Source organism: Chenopodium album, chromosome 8 (assembly GCF_948465745.1).
Source record: "Chenopodium album chromosome 8, dcCheAlbu1.1, whole genome shotgun sequence".
Taxonomy (NCBI): domain Eukaryota; kingdom Viridiplantae; phylum Streptophyta; class Magnoliopsida; order Caryophyllales; family Amaranthaceae; genus Chenopodium; species Chenopodium album.
In genome coordinates this window covers 30,539,010-30,546,889 of record NC_137841.1, presented here as the reverse complement: position 1 = coordinate 30,546,889, position 7,880 = coordinate 30,539,010, and the positions used below count along the sequence as shown (strand labels likewise).

Genomic DNA, 7,880 nt, shown 5'->3' with positions numbered 1-7,880 from the left:
TTTTAAAGAGCTTCACGTCCCAATATCAAAGGAGTTAACATCTTCCTCCATATCCATCACTACAAAGTCACAAGGCACGTAGATGTGTCCCACTTGAATTGGAACATCCTCAAGCTCTCCACAAGGTAATTTCACCGACCGATCGGCCAATCGAATTGTCTTCCTTGTAGGGATCATCTCTATACTGAGTTTTTGAGCAATGGATAGAGGGATTAAACTAACACTTGCTCCAAGATCGGCTATGGCGCCCCTAGCTTCCATGTTCCCAATTTTCACCGGCAAAGTGAAACTTCCCGAGTCTTTTTCCTTCTTGGGCATCTTATGTTGGACAAGAGCACTCACTTGATGTGGAAGGGTGATTAGCTCATCATTGAGCTTCCTCTTGTTGGTGAGAATATCTTTGAGGAACTTGGAGTAAAATGGCATTTGTGTCACAACTTCAAGAAAAGGGAGGTTGATATGCAAATTCTTCATGACACTAAGAAATTTTGTAAACTTATCATTCAACTTCCTCTCCGCAAGCCGACCGGGAAAAGGAACCGGTCCATCAAGATTCCTAGCCTCACTAGGAATTGAAGTTGTCTTCTTATTGTCAAGCTTCTTCTTCTCCGAACCTCCTTTTATCTCATCACCCTTTTCTTTCTCACCTCCCTTGTTTTCATTCACACTCTCCTCTCCTCCCTTCTTTTCCTCACTATCCCCTTCATTTTCCCCTTCATAGGAAGTTCCCGACCTCAATGTCATCGCCTTGCATGTATCGGGTTTTGGGTTGTGAGATGGGTTAGGTTGTGGTTGTCCGGGTAGAGTAGATGGTGAATTGAAAGGACTTCTCTCGGCCAATTGAGCTAGTTGTGAATCAACTATCTTGCCGTGAGCTCTTATCCCTTGCATTTGTTGCCCAAAAGATTGCATTTGCGCATGCATGGCTTGGAGGAGTTGAGTTTAAGTTAGCTCCGCTTGAGGTGCTTGTTCTTGATGATTTCTTTGAGGTGCTTGGGTTTGATTGTTATATTGGTTGTTCCTTGGATAGCTTCCTCTTGGGTTTTGAGGTTGAGTTGGAGGTGGATTTTGATATTGAGGGTTTGAGTTGTAGGAAGGTTGAGCTTGTTGGTTCCATTATTGAGGTTGAGGTACAAACTCGGGTGGTGGTTGTCTCCAAGCTACTCCACCGCCGCTTCCTCTAAATCCCTCTTGCCTTGTGTTGTATGCCGCTACATGTTCGGGGCTTAAACCTCCACAATAGGATGTATCATGGTTCGTTCCTCCACAATTTTGACTAGAGAAAGAGTTAACTTGAGAAGAGCTTGCTCCACCACTTGAACTTGCATTCACACTCGTGTTCAACATGGAAATCCCTTTTGTTAGTTGATCAATTTGATGTTGTAATTGATCAACTTTCTCCATTTCGTAAATATCGCCTCTCTTTGGAGCGTTTCTTCTTCGGCCCCCCCAAGAGTAATTCTTTGCTACCTCTTCTATTGTGGCTTCAACTTGATTTTGAGAGATCTTGATTAATTGACCACCCGCCCCCGCATCCAAATTGGCTCTTGACATGGGCTCCAATTCGTCGTAGAAAAACCGCATGAGCAACCCTTGATTGTACTCATGGTGGGGACATGCTTGTACCAACACTTTGAATCTCTCCAATGCTTCACCAAGACTTTCATCGGCACCTTGCTCAAATGATGCAATTTTCCTTCTAATTTCGGCGGTCTTCTCCTCGTAGATAAAGCGCTTCAAGAATGCCTTTACCACCTCCCTCCATGTTGTGAGAGTGTTAGGCTTTACTTGCTTTAGCCATTTCTTTGCTCGTCCGGTGAGAGATTGCCGGAAAAGGTGCATACAAATGTAGTCTTGACTCACTTCATTGGTGTGCATCATTGCGCACAATTCAAGGAATCGGTCCAAATGTTCAATATGGTCCTCACTTGCACTTCCGGAAAATTGCTCCGATTGGACCATTCGAGTATATTATGGATGGATTGAGAAGTTGGTTTCCGTGACGGGTAGCAAAATCCCTCCCGTGAGCTCATAATCCTCCGGGTTTCCGAACTCATAAAACAAAACATCATTCTCTTGTCCCGCCATTGATCCTCTTGGTGAACTTGAAGAGTAAGTATCACTCTCACTATCAACTATATAACCAAAACCTCCTCCCTCGATAAAGCCTACGGACTTGTCTCAAGGTTCGGTTGATTTTGTGGACAATTTGATTTGAGGGTGCTCCTTGAGACCTCCTAAGCATTCACCAAAGCTAAGCAAACAATTAGCAATGGCAAGGATGATAAAACGAAAAAAAAAACAAAAAGGAAAGAAAGTAAAATGACTCTAACAAAAGCAATAATAAACGCTAAACAAGCCGCTTCCCCGGCAACGGCGCCAAAATTTGATCACGGGTTAGATAGGTCATTAAGCTACTACCCTAACCAAATTAATCATTTATAATACCTAAACCTACACTAAACTAGTTAGTGGCAAGTAAAGGGTCGAACCACTAGGGAAGCACGCTAATTCAACATCAATAATCACTAATGCAAGAGTGAAAAGGGGATTGTTTTTGTTGGTTTTGTTGAGTAAGAACACTAAAACTTCAAATAAGCACGAAAATGATGGTTTAAAACAAGGGAAAATGACGCTAGGGATATTGGGGTGTCCAATATGATTAGAAAGAGGGGAATAATGGTGATTATCATGAAACACATGCCAAAGAACACAAGATTCTACCTAAACAATTCATTCTCATGCAATAGTCTAGGCAACTCAATGAACGAGGTCTACACTAATAAGGATTATTCTCATGCATCCTATTAGTTACAAACAAATCAAGAAAATAAAGAAGCACAATCCATAAAGACTCCATTTTAATAACTCATTCTCATGCAATCATTAAAATAGAGATGATCCTAATATAGTTCAAATCACTTTCATGCATTTAAACTAGAAAACATCAAATAGAGTGCAACAATAATCTAAAGCTAATAATAATCATGTCTTTCATCAATTGATGGCATAAGTGCAATCATACCATCATCATCCATCCAATATCAAATCATATCTTCCACCCCCTTCCCCTAGCTAAAAGTTTAGCCTAGAGAAGGGAGATTAAACATAATATCAATACTAGAAATAAACTCAAGAAACTCAAAACAAAACATGATTAAAATCAATGATATCAATAACAACTAGATAAACTAATAAGATTGACAAGAATAAGTAACAATAAAACAAATAAATAATACTAAAGGAAAGGATAAGAGATTACTAAAGAAAGGATTAATGAAAGATGAAAACTTGGATTCTTGCTTGATTGATTGAAGATTAAAACTTGAGCAAAGTTGAATACAATAAAGGATGCTTGAATAACAATCTATTTTCTCTCTCTAGATTAGGCTAATGTTCTATGGAATTAGTACTAAGTGTCCTCTTACAAAGAGTCTCGTCTATATATAGGTGGCTCCCCCAAAAGAAAGAGACTTGGACAACAAGGCGCAAAGAAATCAGAAACCCAGCCGCGCGCGCCCGCGCAGTAGGTGTGTGCGCCCTCTCAGCATAGTGCGCGGCCGCAACTTTAAGGGTACGGGGAAATCAAGCGCGCCCGCACAGTAGACCTGCACGCCCGCACAGAAGTCGCACACCAAGTCGCGCATACTCTCTAGTTTGGCTCTGTTTCTTCAGCCTGGTTGTGCGGGTTCAAACAGGGCTGCGCGCCCGCACAACCAAGGGTGCGCGCCCGCACAGCAACTGCACAGCACCCCGCGCACAACAGTTTGCTTGGCTCCTTGATATCGTCTTTCTTTCGGCACAAAATACCTACAAAACAAAAGCATGGAAATCAAAATAAAAACAAGGCGAGAAGACTAAGAAAAGGGAAGATAAAGGAAAAACGAAAAGAGGAAGCAAAACTAAGTAAAAATGATTAGAAAAAAGGCCAAACAAGTGCAAATGAGGGGAGAATCCTTAGAAAAAAAAGGATAAAAGAGTGGCATAAATGCCACTCATCAAAATCCCCCACACTTGCCTCTTACTTGTTCTTAAGCAAGGAAATCTAGAACAAAAATACAAACACAACAAACATAACATGATAAGGTTTTAGCAAAACCAATCAAGCCTCAAGGTAATGGAATGCTCAATTTGGACTCACATGGAAATAAATGCACCAAAGAATACTTATCTTTCTCAATTCAAAGAGGGAAAACACGTTCCAAGACGTTTAAGGTTGAAAAAGACAAACCTAAGCTAAGCGTAGATAACTAATGATTTCATTCTCCGCCCTAGCCCCTACCAAGACGGTCCGCGTTCTCTCCACTAGCTTCAATTCATTACCTAGCTAGCTCCTCATGGTTCCTCGAGGGAACCGGAAAAAGAAATTTTTATTTGGAATCATGAGGTCATCCCGACATCTCAACTATGCATACTCTCTCCATAGGGTTGAAGTCTATCTCCCTCCACCTTTCTTTGACCACGCCCCTGTAGAATCCAAGGGTCTTAAGTAAGGTTGTAATGTCATGGCTAGGGGTTATGGTTGGGAAACAATTTGAAAATTTTGGTGGCAATTCCTATGTGAAGTGTAAGATTGACCATCTCTCAAGAACATCCTAAGAATTGAACCTATTCTCAGGTTGTAATGTCATGGCTAGGGGTTATGGTTGGGAAACAATTTGAAAATTTTGGTGGCAATTCCTATGTGAAGTGTAAGATTGACCATCTCTCAAGAACATCCTAAGAATTGAACCTATTCTCAAACTTACAACCTTTCAAAACAAACCACACCACGTTACTTCAATCTTTTTCATTTTATTTTAATTTTTTTTAATTTTTTTAATTTTTTTAATTTATTTTTTTGCTTGGTTTTCATGAGTTTCAACTTTCATGCCAAACCTTTTTGCGTACTCTTTTCATAAATAATCTTTTAAAACCTTATTTGAACCAAATTACACTACTTTCTTGCTCAATTTCAACATTATCAAACTCGAACCTCACATGCCAATGCCTCACTAACTACAAGGGTTGGTAGAACATAGGCCGATAGTTTTGTAATATGGGTAAATCAAGAAAGGGGAAATAAGGCTCAAATTGGTTAGCAAGTGGGTGAATGTAAAAATGAAACCCAAATTTGTAACAAAACACAAAGAAAACAAAGAAAAATGAGAAGAAATGCCCTCTTCCTCCTCTAGAGTTATATGATCACGATCTTGGGAGCTTGACGCCAACACAAAGATTAAGACATGCATAGTTAAGGATCCTAAGTGCCGCTCACAAGAATGATGAAGGCTAGAACAAATGACGCTCACACGGGATAAAAAATATAGCAAATACTAACAATGGGAATCTTATCTACCATAGAGAGCAACACCATCTTACCATTTTAACGTTAACTAGGGGTTCAAACGTCCTCAAAAGTTCTAAACCGGGATACCTTATCTTACAATGTGTCTAATTCAACCCAAGGCATTCTCAAACCGTGTAAACCCTCATCAACTAGGAAGATAAGCATTTAAAGACTCATCGTCAAGAGAGGCAAACCAATCCAAAAGAGTGAAAAAATTACACATCAAAAATCATTTCAAATTGTCATAATTATGCTTGTAACACAAAAAGGGGAAAACAAAACAAAAGAAAGAGGAAGAAATAAAAAAAGGTTCACATACGAGGCATATAATCTAATTAAATCCCAATCGTCATACAAGTGATCGTTCGATAACAACATCAACGATCCCAAGTTCCATAGAACCAAAAGCAAACATCCTCGAACCATTCAACTTCTTCCTAAGCTAAACACCCAATGAAAAAGAAAATAAAAGAGAGGAAAGGTCTCACCAAATTCCGCTTGAAATGAAGACTAGATAAATTATGCAATCTCACCGAGGGGTTAACTTCCTTTATCTCCATTTCCAAGCTTGAAAAGTGAGCCAAAATGGAAGAAGCGACTGAGATAAAACAAAAATAAAATAAAACAAAGTTAAAAAACAAAGAAAGAAACTAGGAATTTAAATAAAATGAAGAAATAGAAATAAAATAAAATAAACTAAAAAAAAAATTGGATTAAGGGAAGTTTGGACTATCGGGAGTTTGGATTTTTATTCACGGGAGCGCCATCACCTACAAAAACACTTGAAAATTCATTAGCAAAAGCTTATCAAAATCACCCAGAGACATCATCATCACAATCAAGAAGATAAATCAACATCAAAACATGATAAAGCCAACCGAACTATGAGAGCTCTACCACCTATAATGAAATCCCCCCCACACTAGCATGATGACAAGCCTTCCCCCACACTATAAAAAAAACATCCCTTTGCCTCTTACACACCCCCCACACTAAAACAATGCACCGTCTGCGGTGCGCCAAACTAAAACATTGGGAGGGGGCAAAGGGGAGAAATAAAGAACAAGGGGGGCTAGTGGCCACTAGGGCCGGTTTCGTCATCACCTCCATCATCGTCGGTGTTGTATGAGAAACCGTCCGGAGGGATGCCGTATGGGTCCCTACCACCAATGAAACCCGGAGGCCAACCATAGTGACCTCGGAAGAGGTTTTGTTGCCATTGAAGCAGCGGGTCGAAAGGGGGGGGGAAGCTGAAGAGGGGAAGGGTGGGTAGGGTCGACATATGGATAGTTGGGGTCACCCTGTAGGGCTATTAGCAACATTGTTAGGTTTAATGGAATCAATATTAGCATTATTCATTAAAACTAGTTCATCGTGTCTGGGCATAGGGGGCCCTTCATAGTGTGAACCACTCCTTAGAGTAATCGCAAAAGCTTGATTCGTAGGCCTGGTTGGCTGTGCTGGTAGGACTTCCTGTTGACGGGCTTGTAGAGTAGAAGAAATCTGCGCAATTTGATTATCTACAATTTTACTATCTGCTATGATCAAATCAATTTGAGCATCCCTACTCTCCATGTGCTTTTATCATACAAGCCAACATCGCTCTAATTTCTACCAAAGCGGGGTCGAAAGATGAGGAGGGTTGTTGTGGTTAGTTTTCCGGCCAGCATTAGGATGGTAATATTTCTGCTGTGAGTGTTGTGGCGCCTGTAACTTTTTTGGAGGTGGCAGATTTTGAACATTGGTGCTCCGGTAAGAAAGATATGGATGATTCTGGAACCCAGGATTGTAGGTGTTGGAGTATGGGTCATTCTGCCTATAAGCTTGAAAGGCATTGACTTGCTCCACGGAACTCCTGCAATCTTGCTCCCAATGACCTACAATTCCACAATTTTCACAGAAAGCCTCATTAGAATTATTTTTAATTGTAGAAACATTAGCTACATTTGCAGTACTAAGATTATCTAATTTTTAACAAATAGAGGTTAATTGAGCTTGTAATAAGGATATAGAGTCGACAATATGTTTTCCTTTGTTAGCAAAGCCTCTAGGATTCCCATATTGGGAATTGTGGATTGCCATATCTTCGATCACTTGCCCTGCGTCATCAACATTAAGGTTCATAAACCTCCCACTAGCTTTAGAATCTAATATTGTTCTGGATGAATTTCCAATCCCATTATAAAAGGCATGGATCAATTGCCACTATGCTAAATTATGGTGGGGACACTCCCTCTGCAGATCCTTAAATCTTTCCCAAGCCTCATACAAAGTTTCATCTGGCTCTTGGGAAAAGTTTTGAATTACGCTTCTTAGCAAAGCTGTCTTCTCTGCAGGGTAATATTAATTATAGAAATTTAAAACAAGAGTCTCCCAGTTAGTTATACCAAGTGCAGCTCTATTTAATCCATTATACTATAAATTGCCTTTTCCACATAAAGAAATAGGAAAGAGAATCTCCCTGATTTGGTCCTGTGTGACCCCAGCTTGCCTGATGGTTTTACAATATTGACAATAGTCTGCAATATACAGATTTGGGTCTTCAACCTTA

The 7,880-nt window shown here is 40.1% G+C and overlaps 2 non-coding genes across 2 annotated transcripts; both read left to right on the top strand.

Annotated features, from left to right (window-relative positions):
- Positions 1 to 1,599: 1,599 nt before the first annotated feature.
- On the top strand, positions 1,600 to 1,707 carry LOC145557012 (small nucleolar RNA R71). The gene has a single exon (XR_014092095.1). It is a non-coding gene; the product is annotated as a small nucleolar RNA R71 (small nucleolar RNA).
- A 5,834-nt stretch (positions 1,708 to 7,541) lies between these two features.
- On the top strand, positions 7,542 to 7,648 carry LOC145557173 (small nucleolar RNA R71). The gene has a single exon (XR_014092224.1). It is a non-coding gene; the product is annotated as a small nucleolar RNA R71 (small nucleolar RNA).
- The last annotated feature ends 232 nt before the right edge of the window (positions 7,649 to 7,880 follow it).